Source organism: Aethalodelphis obliquidens, unplaced genomic scaffold (genome assembly GCF_003676395.1).
Source record: "Aethalodelphis obliquidens isolate GAN/ISIS:26980383/991018 unplaced genomic scaffold, ASM367639v1 scaffold21, whole genome shotgun sequence".
Classification (NCBI taxonomy): domain Eukaryota; kingdom Metazoa; phylum Chordata; class Mammalia; order Artiodactyla; family Delphinidae; genus Aethalodelphis; species Aethalodelphis obliquidens.
In genome coordinates this window covers 7,230,959-7,254,494 of record NW_020837965.1, presented here as the reverse complement: position 1 = coordinate 7,254,494, position 23,536 = coordinate 7,230,959, and positions in this window count along the sequence as shown.

Sequence of the window (23,536 nt, the reverse complement as noted above, 5' to 3'; positions counted from 1 at the left end):
GCCACAAGGTGCCCATATATTTAATTAAACATTATTTCTGGGTGTATCTGCGAGGGTATTTCTGGGTAAGAGTAACATTTGAATCAGTAGAGAAAAGCAGATTGCCCTCTCCAGTGTGGGTGGGCCTCATCCAACTTGTTGAAGGTCTGAACAGAACAAAAGGGTAGAGAAAGGAAGAATTCTCTGTCTCTCTGCCTGACTGTCTTTGATCTGGGACACTGGTCTTCTCCTGCCTTCACATTCAGACTCAGACTGGAACTTATACCATCGGCTCTCCTGGGTCTCCAGCTTGCTAACTACAGAGCTTGGAACTTCTTAGCCTCCACAATCATGAGCCAGTTCCTTATAATAAATCTCTTTATGTATACATCTACATATCTTGTTTCTGTGGAAAATCCAGACTAATACACTCCTCATGCTACACAGATGCTTTTTTCTCATTCTTCACAACTCAACTCAAACACAACCTCCTTAGCCAGGCTTTCCCCGAGTCCCTAACCTCACCTCTGTCTTGTCCTCTATCTCACCTCCCCTTTCCCTCCAGCTTCTTTCTCGATTTGTAATGCATGCAGGGATCTTGACTCTCATGCTCACTATTATAGCCCCATAACCCAGCACGATGCCTCATACACAGTAGATGGTTGATTTGCTGAGTGAATGCCTGATTGAATACCTAGACAGGACCCAGATACAAGGAAGTCTAATACATAAGCTACTGTGGAGAGTGAGCTATTAAGTTATTCATTTATGTAGCTTTCACCGTGCTAAGGGCACTCAACTGAAGGAACCTAATGTGTAATGAGAACCACCATTTGCCAAGTGCTTTAATCTCACTGCAGATCTTTGAAACAGGTACTATTAGACCCGTTTCACAGATGAGGAAACTGAGGCTCAAGGAGGTTAAGGCAGCTCCATGCATCACCAGCCTGAGAAGGAACAGAGAGGGAACTCAAATCTAGGTTTGACCTGAGAATTCTCTACTCTTATCAATACGCATGGTATACAAACATCTAGAAAACATATGGATCCCTGTTCCCAGGAAACTCACGATGAGCTAAAGAATCAGGAAATACATGATTAAAATCAACTGGAAGTATTTCTGATCCAGCTTACGGTGTTCTCGTAATATGTGCTCTATAGTGTCATTTCAACAAGTCTCAAAATGCTGAGGGGACAGAGAGAGGAGAGCGTAAAGAGAGGTGTTTCATCAGGACGATGCACTTGGAGCAGCTGGGTGAGAATGTGAGCACTAGAGTCAGCTGGATGGGAGTTTGAATCCCAGCTCCGCCACTTACCTGTGTAAACCAGTCAAGCTATCAATTTTGTTGACTCTGTGATACCATCAATTTAAGACACACCACTACTTACTGTACAGTTAACAAAGTAACAGTGTTGACTAAACACAAAGTAGAGGTCAGGGCTTGTAAGATGCATCCTAATTTCTGAAATATTTAAATGTAAAAAAACATGCATATTAGAATCATGAAACATTGTGCTTTAATCTCTCTTGGCCTCAACTTTCTCTACAGAATGGGGATGACAACCTTCAAGCCATGGGGTTCTCTCACAGGTAAGCCCACCCCTAACATGCAGCACAGGGAAAGAGGGTCCTGCTTCTCCTCCCACCCCCAGCTCCATCTTGCACTGCCTGGGACCTCACACACGTGTGAGGGGCCACCCCAGTCTAAGCTCTGTCCACATATGCCTCCCCACTGCAAGTGGCTGCACCTTGGTCACCCCTTGGGCCTGCGGGCAGCACAGTCTCACCTCAGGAGGAGATACCAGGAAAAGAGGCCCATGCAGGCTCTTCAAGTAGACTCAGGAATATATGAGAAAAGAAGTCCAGGGTCCCAGTTATCCAGGGTGGGAGCAAGCTCAGGATGAGCAGGCATGCTTAGCCTAAGGACCCTCAACCCATGGGAAGGAGGGGAGCTAAGACCTGGAGCCGCCTTGCCAGGTTCCAAGGGTGGACAGGTTATGATGATCAAATACAATAACAGATGCAACACACCTAGTTCCAAGACTGGCATCTAGTAGAGACTCTACAAATGCGTGTCTCCACACTCGAGTAGGAAAAGGGGGCTAAACAGAATAATGGATACAGCAGCAGCTACCTATTACTTGACACCTACTACGTGCAAGACAGTGAGTTACATGCTTTCTCTTCACTTTTCGTTTAATTAGAAGAGCTGAAGATGTGCCCGAAAAGGAAACTGTGATCAGTTGGGGAGGCCCTAGATGCCAAGAGATCTTTTTCACATGAGAGTCACTGTTGACCTGTCAGCGCAGGACTCACGTTATAAAGATTATTCTGACCAAAGGCTTCAAGTGCAGTAGAGGTAGGAGACTCAGAGAACTCAAGTGAGAGATGATTACAAAGTGGAAGTACATGATGAAGACCTCATTTATGGTGGTGGGAATGGAAAGCAAACAATGGCAGGGAGAGAGATTTTGGAGAAGGAATCAGTCAGGTTATTGAAAAGGGACAAGGGAAACGAAGTAGTCAAGAACTACAAGGGGACTGGGAATGTGATGGTGTCACTGGCAGAAACAGGGAAGTTATAAGGGTTTCGAGGGAAGAGATAAATTCAGTTAGTTTAAAAATGACGATTCCATTATCTGGGTTTCTTAGAGCATCTACTGTGTACTCAGGCTTGTTTATACTTCTCTGCCTCTGCCTCTAGCATCTGTCAGAAACTGTCCCCAATGGTGCCACCGCAGAGTTCCCACAACTCAGTGAGACCATCATCTTGATTTCATACCATCCAGCAAGGCATTATTTTTCAGTCTGTCAATGTACTCCGCCATTACTGCATGGCCACAAAACTACAATTTTGCTATAATCTAAAATCTAAACTAGGATTTAGGACCCATACTAATGAAATGTGTACATTATAAAAGCTTGTCTCCACCCTGCCCTTGTACCCACACTTGGAAACTCTGGATAGTCCAACAGGTATAGTATCATAGAAAATCATACTCCTTGAAGCTTTTCATCCAGGCTAGAAAATAAAGTTAATACAACAGTGCCATCTAGTGAATGACAAATGTCTCAAAAGGGCATGGATCCATCGCACATTTAAGATTCAGACATTTTACCCAAATAGATCCAGTGCAGAATAGGAATGGTATTAAATGACGTTGCACTGTGTCATCATCAACCCTCAGAAAAGTCCCTCCATGTGATCTGATATTGCCAAATTTAGGGGGAAATCTTAATGTAGGCCGTGTAAACGGAATAAAGAAATTAGTAGAAATCCATGGTTTCCTCTAGAGTCAAATGTTAAATAACAAGAATCTAACACTAATTAGTGATAAGATCTGCAACAGATTCCCATCTCCTGATGCTGAGCTCAACACCCTCTCTGGGACCCAAAGCTGATGGAAGCTCAGATACAGCCTCAGATACACCAGCAGCATATCCAGCTCTGTACTTAGTGTCAGGTGATCTAGGGCAAATGAAACCTCTCTGACCTTGTTTCTTCATCTGCAAAATGACAATGATGATATAATAATACCTACTGATGAGGGGTATTGTGAGGAACTTTAGGAAAAGCCTGTAACACAATGGTTTAGCACAATCAAAGGGAGTTCCTTCTTCTAGTCTGCCCCTTCTCCTTATCTGCTCATTTATCAAATGAGAATGAGACATCTAAGTATTCGTTCCTTTAAAAAGCCAGCATGCAAGTTTTTACTCAATAAATATTGAGGCCCTACAGTGTGCCAAGCACCATTCTAGGCTCAGAGGACAGGCAAGGTTCCTCCCTGGTGGAATTAACCTATAAGAAAGGATCCTGGAAGAAAATACTACAGAATCACAGCATACTGAGAGATTACGGTCTGCTTTACATGATGGGGAAGAAAAGCCTCTCAGAATAGATTTTGACCGAGTTGACCGGGGAAAGAGGGGAAGACAGACAGAAGCTGAAATGAAGGAATATACCTTGTGCTCTCCCGGAATACAGGAGGGAGCAGTCACCAGGCCACAGTCTAATCGAGTCACCCGGCAAAGAAGGGGAGCTGAAGGAAGAGGTGTTCATACCCCAAGACAAGTAGCCTCTGCCCTTGATGGAGCCCTCCACACCATTTTCCCCCAGCGCCTCTCTGTCACCATTCCAGGGATGGGGTTCCATCTCAGGGCTGCCTCTGAGTGAGCCATGCTGCCAGATGAAAGAAATAAAAATGAGCCGAAATCAGGACGCCCCTCCAGCTTTCTTCCCCCTCCTCCCCCCTCATTTCCCTCCGGGACCCTGAAGGTCTCTCCTCAGGTGGCTCAATGTTTCATACGTGGCAGCAACATTCTCCGTATTCTGGTTTATCTGACTTAGGGTATATTCCCAACCAAGAGGGCTGGTCTCCACTGCTCTTTGGCTTCGCACGTCACACAGCCAAATCACAGCTGCCTGCAGAGGAGATCTGCCTGCCGGTAGGTCTAAGTCAGTGCTTTCCAAAACTTTTAATTGTTCTCTAAAAAAAAAAAATTTAAGCTCTATAATTCCACACTTTGGCTGGAAGATACAAATTTAAACAGGTTTCTTTTGGAAGGGTTTCTAAGTCCTCAATATCTTAATAAGAACTGTGAGTTTCCAATACAGTATATGCTATATTTCACAAAATCATTTGGCAGCAAAACCCTTTCTGTGCAGATTTTCTCTCGGAAATTCACTTTAAAAAATGCGCTTTAAAAATTTCAGGCCTGCCTGATGCCGACTCTTGCACCAGACTTTGCTAGAATCGTCATGAGGCTTCGTGAAGCTTTTCCTAACGCATCACAGCTCCCCTTCGCTCACTTCCGTATCCCATTGACCAACATGCCCGTCTCCTCACACAACTCTCTGTCACCATTTCTATCACAGCCTCTCTAACACTTTGGTGCCCTTAACTGAGTTTATGTTTGTCTCTTTTTAGTTTACTGTAGGCCCTGTTAGATCAGGAAACTTGCTTTACGTACAAGCTTCCCGGGAAACTCATGGAAACCCCTGGTGCTTGCACAATGCATGGCACACAGTAGATGTTCCACGTGGGCAGGGAGGGAGAAGGATGAGGCAGCACTGACCCTGATTAGAAACATCATAGTCCCAGTTCCACAATTCGCCTTTTGATCAATCACAACCTCTCTGAGCATCATTTCCTTCTACAGCCAAACAAGGCTGAAAACGTTTGCCCTGGCTTCTTCCTCGGACTGATAGAGAACTCTAATGAGATCAGTGCAAACTCAACTTAAAACTGGAAAGTACTAGGCCAATGGAAGATAGCATCGTCCTTAGTATCCAGCCAACATATTCCCTTCATGCCTTCTCCAAAGAGGCAAGAGTACCATGCCCGCAGTGAGATGGCCTATTCCACCGTGCATATACTTTTAGCTAGAAAGATCCTCCCAGACACCAAAATAAAGCCTTTTCCTAAATCCTAACGCTTGGAATTTCTATAATGTAAGATAGATATTTCTATCCACACTAAATATAATTTAAAATACTTTAAAAGTGCACATTATTGGTTACCTTCCTGAAATAAATTTGAAAGAGGAAGAATTCTGAGTCTTGAAAATGAGATTAAAAGAACTCTATATAGTTTTATCTTTTTGACAAAAGTGATTAAATTTTATTAATTAAAACAGGAGACCTATGATACATTCGGAATAAAACAATAGCAAAAGATAATGGCAGCAGCTAAATGTGCATAATACACAAACATGTATTATTCTGATAATTGTGATTAAATGTTCCTCTCAAGATAACTGCTGTCTTCAATTTCCAACAATAAAATTAATTTTTCATTAAACACAGATCTATGCAACTGCTATTGCCATCCAATGGAGAAAGTGACCATCTTTTCCTCCACATTATATCTACCCGATAATCAGTCCCTGTTAACCTGTCACTCTCCTCCCATGAAAAGTCCAGTCCCTTAATGTCCTGCTTGCTCTGTTCAAGGTCAGTTGGTAGAGGATTCTGTCCTATAACACGCACTGGCCTAACCACAGAAGGGCTCCCTGGACGTAATAAGCATGAGTCACGTCCTAGTTCTACATTATTCTTTGCTGTTCCCCGATGCTAATTCACACACTGTTCAATTTGATAATTCAGGGTCCTTCTTTTTCCAGGAAACATGGATGTGAATGAAGTCAGCCCCTTCATCTCACTGACTCCTTCCCAGAGACCATCATCAAAGGTCCGTAATGAAGGCATAAATTCAACAGGCTTCAATCTTCAGGTTGGAAGGCATAAAAAGTAATGTAGCCTTTTCAACTACACTCAAATAATTGAGTATTTTACCCTGAAGATAATGGGCCATTTCCACAAATGTCCTTCATCCTCTCATATAAACATCATAAGTTTTAACATGTTGTGATTTGTAATAATTCTGCAGTATGTACTATCTCAGAGAACTAGACGTATTTATTCCTATATGCATTCTCTGATGTGTGGTCTGTCTTAAGTATTGCTCACAAAATTCACCAAATTAATTACATTTGTAAGGATTCTCCCAAATATGAGTTCTCTGCTGACCACCGAGGGCACACTTTTTCTTAAAAGTGTTTCCATGTTCACTGTATCTGTATACTTTCTGACCTGTATGAATTATCTCATTGCACCAGAAGTGTAGATACTTGATGAAAACTTGTACAACATTTACTACATTTGAAACGTTGCTCTTCAAAATAAATCCTCTATGTTTCAGAGCTTTGATTTTCAGGTACAGGCACACATATTGTTTTGCATGGTTTCTCTCAAAGATGTACGCTGAGGAGTCTAGTGCATTGTGAGGCCTGGATAAAGCCTCTGCTCATATGTTTGCAGGGTTTCTCTTCAATGGACTCTTTCCTGTTGCCTAATACTTGAAGTCAAGGAAATGTTTTGCCACACCCCTTGCATTTGTAAGGTACAACTTCAGTATGTCCCATCTTGTGATCTTTTGGTAAGATCCTTGCCACAAAGGTTATATTTATGAGGTTTCTCTCCAGGATAAATATTCTGATACCTAGTGACAAGTGACCAATAATAAGAAACTTAGCCATATTGATTGCATTCATAAGTATGAAGGATTTTGTGAACCCTCAGTTTAAGGCACAACCCAAAAGCTTTACCACATTCAGTGCTTCTGTAGTGTCCTGTCCACTATGGAAAATCTGATGATTGGTGAGATGTAAGCCCTGGGTAAAGGTATTTCCCATTCATGGCATTTATGAGGTAACAATCTCCAGAATCAATTCCGTGGTGGATGAATTCCTTGATTTCCCTCCAGTATGACTTTCTCAATGCAGCTAAGATGTGGAAACCTGTCAACACCGTTGCTTAAAGTCCCTCACCAATACAGATTCCCTGACAGTAAGTTAGCCTTGAAAGTACACTGAAGCACTTGTCACGCTCGTTATATTTGTAAGGTTTCTTTCCAGTATGAATTCTTTGGTAGAGCTTAATGTAGGAATTTTTACTAAAGACCTTGAGACATTCATGAAATTTCCACTATTTCTACCTAGTATGGATTATCTGATGGTAAGTGAGGTTTTGCCATACTCATGACATGTGCATGGTTTCTCCTCTGTGTAAATCTCCCAGGACTTTAAAGTGTCAATTTTGAATGAAGATCTTCCCACATACATCACACGAAATACGGGTTTCCACTCTGTATTTATTGTCTAATGTGTGGTGAGGATACAGATGTGAGTAAAGTCTTTTCAACACTCATTATTTTTCAAAGGTTTCTCTCTGGTATGAATTTTCTGATGAAGCAAAACAATGTTTTCGACTAAACACCTTGCCACACTCATTACCATTATAAGGTTTCTCTCCAGTATGAATGGTCTGATGACCTAAAAGATGTGAATTCTGACTAAAGACTTTCTCACATACATCACATTGATATGCCCTTGCTCCTGTGTGGGTTCTCTGATGTCGCATGAGGAATGAGGCATAACAAAAGGTTTTCCCACACTCGTTACATTTATAAGGTCTCTCCAGTATGAATTGTCTGATGAATTGAAAGATATGAAATTTGACCAAAGACTTTCCCACATACATCACATTTATATGGTTTTGTTCCTGTATGGATTATCTGATGTTTTTTGAGGAGTGAGGCATAATAAAAGGCTTTCCCACACTCATTACATTTGTAAGGTTTCTCTCCAGTATGAATTCTGTTATGAACTCTAAGGTCTTTCTTTCTACTAAAGACCTTCCCACACACATTACATTTGTAAGGTTTCTCTCCAATATGAATTCTCTGATGAATTACAAGGTATGAATTCTTGCTAAAGATTCTTCCACATACGTCACACTTATGTAATTTCTCTCCTGTATGGAGGATCTGAAGTCTATTGAGGTATGATATGTGCAGAAAGATTTTGCCACACTCATTACATTTGTAAGTTCTTTCCCTCTGTGCTTTCTGATCTTGTGTCACTATTAAAGACTGCATATAATTGCTCCCATGTATATTAGAAATGTTCACTTGGACACAAGGGGAAATTCCCTGAAGTGGGGAAAATGAGGCACTACCCTTCACACTCTTGTCAGCTTGATTAATTTCATCAATTTTCTCTTCACTTTTAAATATATGCAGTTCATCCAGAAAGCTTAATGGAAACCTATTTTCAACAGGCTTGATTCCTGCAACACTTCTTCCATTTCGATTTCTCTCATCAGTGAGATTATCATTTTGGTTTACTGGCATTCCTTTGCAATTTCTTTCCTCATCACTCTGCTGAGAATCAAATTCTTGTATATTTTCCCAGATGACTCTGAGGTAAAAACGTTTCATTTCATTCCAGTTATGTCTTCAGAACATCAGTGTTTGGAATACTTCTCCCCTATCAGTGTTTGCTTTTAGTTGTAATTTCTTAATCACATGTATATGAGAGATATCAAAGGAGAGCAGGTTCCTGTAGGTCTCCGACATCACGTCCCTGTACAAGGCCCTCTGAGCAGGGTCCAGGCATTCCCACTCCTCCTGAGTGAATTCTATGGCCAAATCCTTAAATGTCAGTTGTCCTTGAGAAAGAGCCATTTCTGACTCCTTTTCTTTTCCCTTCCCTCTTCAGGGCTTCTTCCTCAGACAATAGGAGTCTTTAGAGATCATCTGTAACGGCAACGTCTGGATTTACGTAGGGTGGAGGGCCGGCTTCTGGGATTTAAGGTTCGTAGAGATGCCCACACCGGAAGGTGGAGAAAGGTGGACCACGCAGCACAGACTTAGGAGAAACTTACGCTTTCCAGTGTGACCTCTTTATAGTTTTTTTAAACAAAAACTAAGTTGGGAGCCACAAAGAGAAATGCCACTTTCTTCAGAATTTTATTTAAGGAAATATTCAGATTAAACTAGCCTTTATTGAATAGAAAATACACCTAACATTCTAAAGCAAACTATGAGCATATTCATACTATCATATTAGAAAATCAGACACCAGATCTAAGCCTGAATTCAACTTAAAAAATAAAATTAAAAAACTAATACAGGAGGGACTTTTGTATGGGAACAGGAATAGGGTATCCGCTTTGAAAAGCCACTCTAGAATTGAGGTTGTGACTTGTTATCTGATAATGTAAATGCAAGTCGTTTTTGTAATTATTTTTATTGTTAATAAATTCTACCCAGTTTGGATGAGGCCATCAACACGTTAATGTCAATTCAGGTTTTGAAAGAGAAAACGAGACAGCAGTCACAATCAAGATGCCCGGATTTCTCCCAATTACTGCCCCCAATTATTTTCACACCTATTGCTGACATGTTTAATCTCCTTCTCCTGGCCTAACCATCAGTCAGCTCAAATGGGGGAAGAATGCTAATTCTAGCTAATGCATGACTCAACAGAGTGTAGGTCCAATTTAAATAATTAGAAGCCTATTTCATTTCTTCTCTCCCACTCGTAAGTGCACTTGGAAGGAATGTGCATGCTGAGCTTCAGGCCTTTAACTTGCGGGGGGATGATGTATCGACCTTCTTTAAGCCCCTTTCCTTACCAGCCCTTCTCTGTCTCCTAGGACACTGAAGATAATTTAAAGCTATTGGATGATAATCAATAAGCACGGGTGGTCTCTATTGCCTGACTCCAAGGTCTTTGATCTAGTAAATCATCAATTACCACTGCCTATATTAACCTTCCAGTTAACTGGGTGACCTGGACTGGTCCTCTTATTCTTCAGGTAGATGAGGACACGAGCCACACAGCAGTTTTCTGCTGCTGAAGTGAGTCTGCAGTTCACTTGGGCTTGGGGCTTGTCTCCAGTTTCTCTGCAAAGGACTTCCCTCCTCTCCTCAAGTGGTGAGAAATCTCTTTCCATTTGGCAAAGGTCTGAGGCATAGTTTTGTTGCTTGACTTGGGGACATTCATATGCATCCCCTTCATTTATTGCAGGCCTGTGAGCGCCAGACTGTGAGGTTCTGGAGACTCAAATATATGGAACGGGAATCTCTGACCAGAGGACTTTCTTTTGTAACAAGTGTCTTTGAATTGCACTTGGAGCAATACTGGGACAGTGATGAGCACAGAGGACTCTGTTCCAGGAATCTGCATTTTAACAAACTGTCTGGGCAATTCTTTTGCACAATGAAGTTTGAGAACCTCTAATCTCAAAGGGATACAACAAATAAACAACTGACTTGCACAATTAAGTAAGAATGGAATAGAGGCTAAATAAAGCTACTAGCAATTTGCTGTAGAACAGGAGAAAACAGAAAGAGATCAGAAGTTCATTGAATGCCCTTTAAACTGCCCATGAGGAGACTAGAAGGTGATCGTTGAGAATGGGAGGGATGATATTCAGACAAAAGGAACAGCCTGGGCAAAAGCTCATGGAAATAAGAGTGCAGAGTTTATTTGGGAATTTGGAAATAATCCAATGAATTAGGGATTTGAGGTGTACAAGGTGGCGGGAATTGAAACTGAGAAGGAAGTAGGAGTCAATCACAAAGCACCTGAATACAGTCCTTCAGAGAGCAAGGGCAGGGATCTGGTCCAATGATTAAGAGCAAATTTAAATAATCAGAAATCACAGAGGGATGGAAAGAATAAATGGGATGGGGGTCAAAATTATTCAACATTCAAGATACCTTTACCCACTGCCTATTTCATATTTTGTTCAGTCCCATATTAATTGAATGCCTGACACAAGAGTAGGCTGCAAAGAAATCATGCTCAGCAACACAAACATGGTCTCCCTTCCATCGTAGGGCTTACAGTTTAGCATTTACTATGTGGCAGGCACAAAAACCAAAATGGCACCTCAAGGAATTTACGGTGTAAAAGAGGATTGTCTAACACACACACACACACACACACATTTACACACATCACAGTAAACCACAAGAAAGGCAGGAATGAAACGTTAGAGGACTAAGTGAAGAAGGACTACTTGAGAGGTTCCTTAAAGCATAAACAAGATTTTTGGCCAAGGGAAGATGGAGGAATAGAGCATTTTAGTCAGAAGGAAAGAAAGCAATTAAAGGGAAACACAGAATGAAAACAATGAGGATGATGATGACATGGCAATAATGTGCCTACAATGTGATAGGCAGATCTGTCTTAGACCAAACTTCCTATAATTTTTCTCTACAACACCCTAACAATTAACATGAATAAAATTAGCACTGGTAAATAATAGTATAAACAAGAAGAAAATGACCCATATAAGAAAGGATAATATTTATAGCACATTTTACGTTTTTCAAAGCATTTTTACATATATTATGTCATTTGATCTCCACAAACACCTTAAAACAGAAAAAAAAGAGTATAAAAAGTAGTAAACATTGTGTATTAAATGTCTAATCTTTCACTTTTATCCTAAACTCTTAAAATCTTCCATTCTCTTTTTTTTTTTTTTTTTTGCGGTACGCGGGCCTCTCACTGTTGTGGCCTCTCCCGCTGCAGAGCACAGGCTCTGGACGCACAGGCTCAGCGGCCATGGCTCACAGGCCCAGTTACTCTGCAGCATGTGGGATCCTCCCAGACTGGGTCACAAACCCGTGTCCCCTGCATCGGCAGGCGGACCCTCAGCCACTGCGCCGCCAGGGAAGCCCAATATCTTCCATTCTTAAGCGGTTTTTTGTTTCTTCTTTTTTCAAGGTATTTTCATTTTAATCAAAAACTAGTTTTACTGTTTTTAAGAGGAAACATTAAAAACCAAAAATTGCCCATAATCCCACCACCCAAATATCCCTTGTCAATATTTTTTAACTTTTTATTTTAAAATAATTTTAAACTTAACAAAAAATCTGCAAAAATAGTACAGTTTCCATATTTCCTTCACTCAGCTTCTCCTAATTTTAACTGACACAATCATAAGTATTACAATTAGCAAGCCAGGAAATTATCATTTGCTGAAATGAACCAGAGATCTTATTCAAATCTCACCAGTTTTTCTCCTCATGTCCTTTTTCTGTTCCCGCACCCCACGCTGCATTTAGTTGTTTTGTCTCTTTAGCTTCCAATCAAAGACATTTCTTCAGTTTACACTTGTCTTTCATGATCTTGATACTTTTTCTGAGTACTGGTTAGCTTATTTGGTAGAATGTCCCTCAATTTGAGTTTGTATAATATTTTCTGATTATTAGCTTGAGGTCATACATTTTAGGCATATGACAGAATATCATAAAAGTGAGGCTCTGCCCTTCTCAGGACATTGCATCAAGAGGAACGTAATATGGACATGTCTCAGAACTTATAATTACACGGTTAAGGCGATGGCTCTTGAGTTTCTCTCCTGTAAAATTACTATTTCTTCCTTTGTAGTTGACAAACATCTTGGGAGCGATACTTTGAGACTATGGTATTATACTATTTCTCCTCAACGTTTGCCCACTGATTTTAGCATCCTTCCACAGGTCGTCCTTGCAACAATTACTATCATGGTGTTGCCCGGTGGTGATTTGGTATTTCCCTCATTCCTTCTATATATATTAATTGGAATTCTTCTGTAAAAAAAGAGCTGTCTCTTCTCCCCATTTATTTGTTCAATTATTTAAATGAGGATGGAGACCTGAATATTTTTTTATTCTTTAAGTCATAATCCAACATTATTGTTACCTTTTATGTTGCTCAAATTGTCCACTTTTGCCATTGGGAGCTCTATTAGGTGGGTTTCTGTTCCCTTTTGACAACACTTCATCTTTTTAATTAATTTTTTTTATACTTCTTTGCTTTCAGATACTAGAAGATGCTCCAGGCTCATCTTGTATTTCCTTGCTCCACCCCTAGAATCAGCCATTTCTCCTGCAAGGAGCCTTGATTCCTTTTATCAAAAATGAGACTTAGACACCAAGATCTAGGCACTACACATGCTCATTGCTACTGGAGCATTATTGTTCCTTGGCCTTCTAAAGGTGTTCTGATTCCAACTCCAATTCCCCCATACCATCAAGCAATGCTCTGGCACCAGCTTGGTATCCTACCATTCAACTCAATTCTTAACACTATCTTCCCAGAGATAGTGGCAGATCCCACAGGTTAAGGGCTCAGTCCCACAAGGCCACCCCACCCACTCTCTTCGGTCACCAATCACAAGCCTAGGTTATTACCTATGTTTCTGACCAACTGATTGTAGTTCAGAGGTTCCAACAACCCCCTCCTTTGGTTTGATTAATTTTCTAGAGCAGCTCACGGAACTCAGAGAAATATTTTACTTACTAGATCACTAGTTTACTATAAAAGGATATAATTCAGAAACAGCCAGATGGAAAAGATGCATAGGGCAAGGTATGGGGATGCTACATGCCCTCTCCAGGTGCATCACTCTCCCCAAATTCCCACATGTTCACCAACTGGAAGCTCTCTGAACCTTGCCCTTTTGGTTTCTTATGGAGGATCATTACATGGGTATGATTAATTAAATCACTGACATTGGTAACTGATTCAACCTCCAGCCCCTCTCCCCTCCCCGGAAGTCAGTCATACCCCTCTATTCATGGTTGTTTTCTTTGCAACCATCCCCCATCCTTAGGTCACCTCATTAATATAAACCCAGTTATGGTGGAAAGTGACTTGTGAATAACAAGACATCCATTTCACCTTTATGGCTCAAGCGATTTCAGGAACTGAAAACAAGAGACTAAATATTTATGACAAAAGATGCTCCAATTGCTCTTATCACTCAGAAAATTTCAAGGGTTTTGGGAGGTGAGAGCCAGGATCCCTGGATGAAGACCAAATAATATGAGAAATATATTTTGGTCATCTGAATGGCCAAATACATTTTTCTTATAAATTACAGTGTTGCAATCTCTAAGCAGACAGAGTTGGGAAATATGTGTTTCATACTAACCCATGCATATACACCCATTTATATTTTTATCCATTTATCTGTATACATATTAAAAAAACATGAGTTCATACTGATCCTTCCAATTCCAATCCAACACTGTGATGTTGATTCTAGCCTTCCCCTTTTCCTTACTAACAATCTTTTTTTCCAACAGTGAGGAGCCTGGCTCTCATTATTAACAATATACTCACTTATTCAACCTTAGTATAAACATAAAGAGTTTAGTTACAGAATTGCTAAATTGTATTCCTATGACAAAAAGATTTACTAACTAAAGTATATCATTTGTATACAGTTCTTTCATCTCTAGCCTTAGAGCATCCCGTCAAAATGCTTTGTTCCAAAGTCACCTAGGTAAGCTCTTGTTTCCTCCAGCCCCTTCAGAGTGGTTATGCTTTTCATTCGTAATACAATTAGGTTTATTTACTACTATTTGTATTCTACTTTGGGTTCACCCTCCAACATTTTGGTTGACTGTATACATGTATTTATTTTGAGAGGTATGTAAAACATTTTCCATAATTTTCTTTTTAATCCATTTAGAGATATAGATCTCTTTGCTGGGCACCTACCATGTGCCAAGGACAGTCTGGGTATTTTTATTATATAAGGCTATAAAAACATAACATGCCATTTTAAAGATTAATATCTAGGTTATGAAACCTTATGCCAAGATAAAAAACTGATTTACCTTATCCACCAAAAGATGGTGCCCCCTGGGACTTCCCTAGAGGTCCAGTGGTTAATACTGTGCTTCCACTGCAGGGGGGCACAGGTTTGATCCCTGGTTGGGGAACTAAGATCCCGCATGGCTTTTGTGCACATTCCAATCACCTTAGGAACTTTTTAAAATCCTGGTGCCCAGCTCATCCCCCAGAACAATTCAATGAGGATGCCTGGGCATGGGAGTCAGGCATCCATAGTTGTTAAAGATCTCCAGGTGATTTCAATATGCAGCAAAGTTTGGGATAGAGAATGGTTACCAAAATGACCAAATATTTAGATCCTACCACAGCTCTAAAACCCTGCAAAATAAAAATGATTATCTCTCCCTCCCTATCATAAATAGATTTTCAAAGACAAGGAGCTTTGGAATTCTTAGAGAAAGATATTATGTAAATACAGGCTACTATTGTTGCGAGTTGGCAGGTGTCTAGGACATATAGTTTATTCTCTTTAATCATTCAAATGAAGCCAAATGTCCCAGGCATGTGGAGTCAGCCCATCATTATGCCTAATGATGCCACTGAGGATCCAAACACAGGTGTTGTGAGCAGCAACAGGAGCGATCTTCGAGTTCCTTTCTACCACGGGGACACCCTTCAGCTGCACCTTTCAGCCAACCTCGTCGCCCCACCCCCCCACCCCCGAGGTCTAGGATCTGCCACTGTTCAGTTTGGGCGCAGCAACATGTATTGCAGAGCAAATGGTATTTTCTCCACTGACCGATGGGTATGAAAAGGAACAGACCTTACCCTTTTATCCAAGGCACATCTAGCCTCATTATACAAAATGAGGGTTTAATATTAGTCCACTCATCTGAGTCCATTTCAACATCAAACGCACCCCAATCTAACAGCAAAGTTTAGAACTGCTGATATACCACACAGTAACCTCCTGAGTCTTGTTCTTTCTTCACCAGTAACTATAGCAATAAAAGGTTGGAAGGAGAGTATAAATATTTCAAGGCCAAAATAAATCTTTAAATGTTGAACAACCGGGTTATGTGATGGGTAAACTGGAGACTGGTCTTGAGATGGCAGCTTGTGGAACAATGATAGAAAGAGCAAAACCTTGGGCATTCCTCCCCATCAGTACAGCATTAGTGGATGTCAGCTTTGTAATAGCTTAACCGGCTAAAGCCAGCAGATGGTGTTTTTATGGCCCTATATAAACAGTATTAAGTCATTTTAACTCTTTCCCCATAACTCAGGTTTCCAATCCAGGCTGCACTTGTCCACCTCTCTCATCCTCTGAGATGCTCATGAGGAAGAGTCCTAACATTTATTAAGCACCCATTATGCACTAGACACTTCTCATAGGGATTTATTAACCAACTGGGGTTAATACAGAGAACAACTACTAGCAGCAGAGCCAAGATTTGAACTGACTGTTTGACTTCATGGCTGTGGCTCCTCCCACTATGGTCCTATCATTCTGAACCTCTATTTTCACTGATTAAATGCACAGGGAGGGCTTCTCTGGTGGCGCAGTGGTTGAGAGTCCGCCTGCCGATGCAGGGGACGCGGGTTCGTGCCCCGGTCCGGGGAGATTCCACATGCCGCGGAGCGGCTGGGCCCGTGAGCCATGGCCGCTGAGCCTGCGCATCCGGAGCCTGTGCTTTGCAACGGGAGAGGCCACAACAGTGAGAGGCCCGCGTACCGCAAAAAAAAAAAAAAAAAAAAAAGCACAGGGAAGGGAAAACAGCTGAAAACTGTTTGCTGAATGATTATCCTCATAGTCCATGACTAAAAGCATCCGAATCAGTATGGCTTGTTCCTATTTGAAATTATTACCACTGTGAGTTTCTCACGTGTATTTGATATATTGGTTTTTCTGTTTTACACTTGTAAGAAATATTGTCTCTTCAGATATGAAACTTTATCATCGACTTCTTCCAATCCAATTAATTTTGCCATGCATTGATTAAACTCTTATTTAAGCATTTCAGCATTTTAAAACACAGTTTTCTAATAGGTAAAGTCACGACTTTCATTCAAAATTGTATGTCAAAGATTTTATTCAACTCATTAATTAATGAGTGAACAAGTGAGATATATATAGCCAATTTAATAAATGAATGTTAAGACAAGTTTGCTGGGTTACATACAAAATTGACTAATGCCTTACAGGGCAATATTCCATAACCTCTGGGGTTATCCCTTCCAATAGACCGGTATTATTTGCATCTCTACTGGACAAAAATTGACAGGTTAACCTATGCCCATGTACAATTGTAAAACAGAACAGTCAATAAAAAATCAAGCCCAGACCTGGGCTTAAACACACTGTGATATCTTTTGTTTGTTTCCAAGTTTTTGATAATTTTTCAGACAGTGTTTAAGACACTAAAGTAGAAGAGGTATGTATATACAGTGACTAGGAAGGTCTAATCACAGTCTGTGATGCCCTATAGGGGTTCAAAACTTGGATACATTCATAACTTGAAAGGCATCTAGAAGTAATGTAGCATAAGTTGTACCTATTTGTGCTGAAATAAATCAAATTTAGGGGAAGATTATTGTAAGCTGAGTTAATTAAGGAAAGACAGCATCTTGGAAAAGGAAGGCATCTTCTGAGCAGAGCTTGATAGAAATGGTAGGATGTGGTTTAATGAAGATAAAAAAGCAGAGGGATCCAGATCAGCATTAAAGGTAAGCTCAGAGATGAATCTGTTCAACACTGGTTCACAGACTTGACAGCACACTGCTTTCACCTGCGGAGTTTTTTAAACTCCTGCTGCCCAAGCTGTGCCCAGGCCAATTAAAATCAGCATCTCTACTGACCCGAACATCAGTAGTTTGTGAAGCTCCCTGGGTGATTTCAACGGGCAGCCATGGCCTCTGAAGTGTGGCGCACAGACTGGCAAAACCAACAGCACCTGGGACTTTGTTGGATTGCTAGGCTTTCAGCATCCCCTCCCCCATCTACTCAAACAGAATCTGCGCACCAACAAGATCCCAGGTGATTCACCACACATCGAAATTGGAGATGCTTCAAGATACTCTGCTGCCATTCCCACCATCCCTGACTTAGGAACCACCTGGAGCATTCGATTAACATGCAGCAGTTCCAGGCGCCTCCCTTACGGAGTTAGGGATTCAGAGATAGAGTCAATAGAAGATGGGATTTAACATGGGATCCTTGATATTCTTATCAGAAGTTTGGGAAATGCTGAAAGTAGTTCCTCATTTGCAGGTTGGTCGATAGCCTTGACTATCAGACTGAAGGAGATTTAGCTTGATCTGACAGTGGTTCTCAACTCTAGTTACGCATAAAATTACCAAAAGATGCTTTTCAAAATACAGCTATCTTCACCCCACCTCCAGAGACTATTTGGTCTGGGTTTAGGCATAGGTGTTTTTGTTTGGTTGGTTGGTTGGTTGGTTGATTTTGTAGAACACTAGCTAATTCTTTATAATCAGAGTTGAAAAATCACCGTTAGGAAGCTACCACCTCTTGAAGGAGGGACAAATGTGATGAAAGTGATATTTTAGGAAGTGTTATCTGACAGTAAAATATAAACTACAGGTTAGGTATTTAAAAAATCTAAAGATACCTCCTAGCTAGGTTGTAGTGATCAAGTACTGGGGATAGTTGTTGGAATGGACAGGAAAGGTCTATAAGCGCAAAGATCAGAAAAGATTAATAACTAATTAGGACTACAGAATGGAGAAAATATGGAGGATTACAGAAACATGCCTACAAGACTGTGGAAAAAGGAAGGAGTTGGGGTAGAATCAGCCCCAAATTGGAAACTTGGCAAAGGGAATTAATGGGGGGGGGGTAAATGGTTAATTTTAAATGTTACCTTGACTGAGCCATGGGGTGCCCAGATATTTGGTCAAACATTCTGGTTGTTTCTCTGAGGGTTTTCTGGATGAGATTAACATTTAAATTTGTAGACTGAATAAAGCAGATTGCCCTCCAGGTCTCATCCCATCAGTTGAAGGCCCGAATAAAACAAAAAGCCTCACCCTCCCCTGAGCAAGAAAGAACTCCCCCTGCCTGACTGGAACTTTGGTCTTTTCTTGCCTTCAGACTCAAATTGAAGCACTGGTTCTTCCTGGGTCTCAAGCCTTCTGGCCTCCAGACTGGAACCACACCATCAGCCCTCCTGGGTCTCCAGCTTGCTGACTGTTAGGACTTATCAGTCTCCATAGCCACGTGAGCCAATTCCTTATAATAAATCATATTTGTAAAATACATTGGTTCTGTTTCTCTGGAGAACCCTGACGAATACAGCGGGTAAACATATTGTGTTCAGTTTTAGACACAGTGGTTGATTCTTAAAAGCAAGTGTGGAAATAAACGAAGATTAAACAAATGAGACAATTGTGATTTCTTCAGAGCTTGCTATAGCAAGGGAGTCAGCCACCATCACCTGCACTTGGCTGAGAACTGAAGACAGACAGGGTAGTAGGAAAGAAAAAGAAGGCTTAAGGTATGCCCTCACTGGAGGCTGCTGGCTAGGGAGGCTGAGGGTCTTCTAACTAGAAGCAGGTCTGAGAAGCATATTTGTCTTTCTCTGGTTGGTTCCTAGTTTGGAGACAGGGGCCAAAATTAAGGAAGGTAGGGGACTTCCCTGACGGTCCAGTGGTCAAGACTCTGCACTTCCACTGCAGGGGGCATGGGTTTGATCCCTGGTCGGGGAATTAAGACCCCACATGCCGTGCGGCACAGCCAAAAATAAAAAAATTAAGGAAACTTGCAGTCATTGACCAAGTCCTGATTATTCTGAGCCAACTGCTGCAGAGCTTGTGGGTCAGAGTTCTATTGTCATATATGGTTTGGCCCTTGTCCATTTATACATTCACTCTCTCATATGCTACATGAATGCCCTACTATATCAGGTCCCTTCTTCCCAGGTTTTTTTTTAATGAAGTTTTTCATCTAGTTCAACATATTCAATACTAGTTGGCCACATCCACATTCACGTTTAGATCTTTCTAGGACTTACTGAGGATTCTGGAAGAGGGCAAGTGCTTCAAAATGTAGGTTTTATTATCTGTCGACAAGGCCAACAGATCAGGAGACAACTGCCATTGAAAAGGTAGTGTATTACACCTACAGATTCCAATAGCTGGGGCCATGACACTCCATGGGGGGTGCTACACAGGAAAGCACAGGAATTGGTCAAGAGCTTCCGGGGTGGGCAGACCTGGGCAAGTGCCTTTATTGTGGTTTCTCCGGGAAGGAACAGGCAAACCAGAGTAAAGAGGTTTAGAATTAGCTAGTTTAAAGAACCTCAGGAGGCTCTGAGCCATAGGGACTGTCCCTAGGGGTGGGGTACATGACCCTGAGGTGACCGGGGCAGGAGAGCAGGAGTCCTGAGTGTGACAGCCTGGTACAGGAGGAGGTATGGGCTCTGGATTAGTTGGTCTGCATTTGAAAGGCAGACTTGAGGGAGAACTGTTCACTGTGTTAGGAGCTGGCTAGCCCCGGAAGGGGCAGTTCCTCCAGGGTCAGCAAGTCCCTGGATATCAAAGCATCAAAATGCAAAAATGTTAAAACATGGCTAATGCAGAAAACCCAATTAGAAATAGAAATTCAGAGCCCCCATTCTCTATAAACTGCCAACAGCACAACAGTTATGACAGCCATTAGAAATGCTTAATGTGACATTTCAAACGACAAGAGCACTTGACACCACCATGACTCATCTGGGCTTTGTGCCTGGGGTATTAATAGTAATACTGAGACACAAAGACCAGCAGCCCCCAACGAGTACGGCTTTAGCATAAAGTCTTTCATTTCTGAGCTTTCCCCTTTCAGAATAAACCAAGGACAGACCTCTGTTCTCCCTGGCAGCTGGGACACTTGAGAGCTGCTTAGACCCTTGCTCATCCATCATATCCTTCTCCATGGCCCTGGAGGTGGTGAAAACATTGTTTTGCACTGTTTCTGCAACACCCCAAGGATTTTCCATTAAGGTAACACTTCCCTTGGTCCTTTATAAGTGAGAGTGAGGGCCGGCACACAGCTCATTTACCTGATGCTCATTTTTTTTTTTTAATTTTTTTGATGCTTAGGAGATTAGCATTCCTCTTAGGACATGTTTAGAAGAATTCCCTATAAAAAAGGGCAATGAACTCTTCCCTGCAATGGGGTAGAGGGCACTGAGCAAACTCTTGGACTCAAGTAGGCTTGGGTTTGGATGCTAATTCTGTGTAGCCCATGGCCTGACTGCTCTTCATGTGGCCAAGCATAAAAACCCTGTTTTCTTTTCTAAAATCACTAATTATTTTATAGTATAGTAGACTGTGCTTGTCTGATTCCTCCCATCAGTTAAAAAGCTCCCTGATGGTACAGATTAGATCTTAAATTCATCCTTTTTATCCCCTAGCCTGACCTTAAGGAATACTTTTTAATTTGCAGTGCATTATACAACGCAGCTGCCTCTGGGACACTTAAAACTCTATTGTCCTTCTGGCTAAGGGACAGGTTGCCTTGCTCCCAGCAAACAGGAAATAAGAGAAAGAAATCCCCAACCTCAGAAGGGACTGAGTGAAGGAAAGGAACCAATAATAGTAACAGCAACAACTTTTATTGGGCCTGATGTGTGCCAGGCACGGCTCTCAGCCCTTTATGTGGATTAACTACCATCTACTGGACTACCAACTACTGAACCTCCCTGGAAACAAATCTCCCAGTCACCCCTGTGGACCATATTTAAGTTTGAATCAAAAATCTGTTCTTCAGTCTCTTATGCCCTCCAGACCAGCTAGCACATTTACCGTTTTGACATTTCCACAAGAAGCCAAATTACAACTTGGAAGTTGCATGGTGAGCAAGGAATCCCAGTAAGGGAGGTAGATGCATGCTCAAATGACGGATGCCGCTAGGCACAGTCGTCTGATGCCTCCATATCCCTCAAAGGAATTTTCCCACCCAGGCACCCAAGCAGCACCCACCTCGCAGTGGCAATTTACTCAAGTTGTAGACAAAGCTTTTAGGAAAAAATATTATCTGAGATGCTTGTGTTACTGACCGTGGAACCTGAAAAGGAGCGGGCAATACCAAGCCTCAGAATTAAATCTGATTACTTTAGTCTATAGTTCCAACAGAAATTGTTTCAACATTTAGTCAACATGTGCTGGCATGTTCTAAGTGCCAGGCGCCATGCTATAGCGATAAACAAGACAAGAACTCTGCCGTCAGGAACCTCAGAATTCAGTAGGAAGCAGACATGTTGGCTGGCAGTTACGATGCAGGGTAGTGTTGGATGTAACAAAGGCTTGTTCTAGATACAGTGGGAGCTCAGGACAAAGGGCCTAACCCTGCCTAAAGGTCAAGAAAACCTGTACAGAGGCCAAGGAGCTTAAGCTGATCCTACTTCAGTATCTGATTTTCACAATGAAAGAAAACGCATTTTTATGATTATATATTACCAATAAGACAATCATATAGAGAACTGCTGTTAGTCTTGTGGTATGTTTCTGTTTAATTTTATACATTAAGATTTGTACATACAAATTTGGAATCACACAGTGACATGCGGCTGTCACTTAGCATGACAGCATGAGTTGTTCTCATGTGATGTAATAAAAATACATTTTAAAAAAATCTGTTCTTGCTCATTTCTAGGCTTCTTTGTATATTGTAATTCCTTTCTTAGAAGTCCCTTTGAAAAAAAATGGCAATCACGCCTAAAGAAACAAACAAAAACCAAGTCTTTGTTTGCTCCGTTTTTGTGGTTCACCTGACAGGAGTGAAGACAGATGAAGAGCCAAAATGATCCTGAGGACTGAATGTGGGCTGGAGACAAGGAGAAGGGAGTAGTGTCCCAGGCGACAAAGGCTGGGGATGCAAAGAAGCAGGCCTGGACCTGAAGAGCCCCTCCAGGGCGGGATTGCCCTCAGGCTTCATCCCTGCCTCCTAGATCTAGCAGGTCGTGATGTTGTTTTTGCTGGTAGAAATGCCTGGCCCCTTCCTATCTACACTAATGTTCTTCCCATTCCTAAACTGGACCATAGCAAGAAGGAAAGGGAAAATAACCTTTTGAGAGTGCAGTGCAGATCTGAACTAAGCGATTCAGCCTCCTGTCAGTGCTTTGCTTTAGCAGGGAAGTGCTTTGCAAGCAGTGCCTGGTTCAGCCTCATGGCAGCATCACAAGGTTAAGTGTGTAGTATGATTCCACTCAATAAGATGGAAAGCAGAGGGGCATATTGCAATCTGAATGATTCTGCCAAAGTCAGAGGCTAGGCCTGAGTGCCTGAGGTGGACACAGGGCTTCGAGAGTCTTCTATCTATGTTTGAATTTCCTACACGTGGGAACGTGCATTTAGTACTGAATATTATACTTACCAACTGAAGTTCTTTAAAATCAGTCCAATGTAAATCTGTCATTTCACACACTGATACAACCGTCGTGTACCCTTTCCACCAAGAAGTATCCACCTGTGCCTCTTGGTCAGTGTCACAGGATGAGATTCTTTAAATATTCGGCACCTCCACACATCCTATTCCATCAGTCCTGCTCTATCAGGAGGTTAATAGATACAAAGGTGGCCGCAGTATGGAGTATTTAATATGACAGAGATTTCTCACATCCCTGG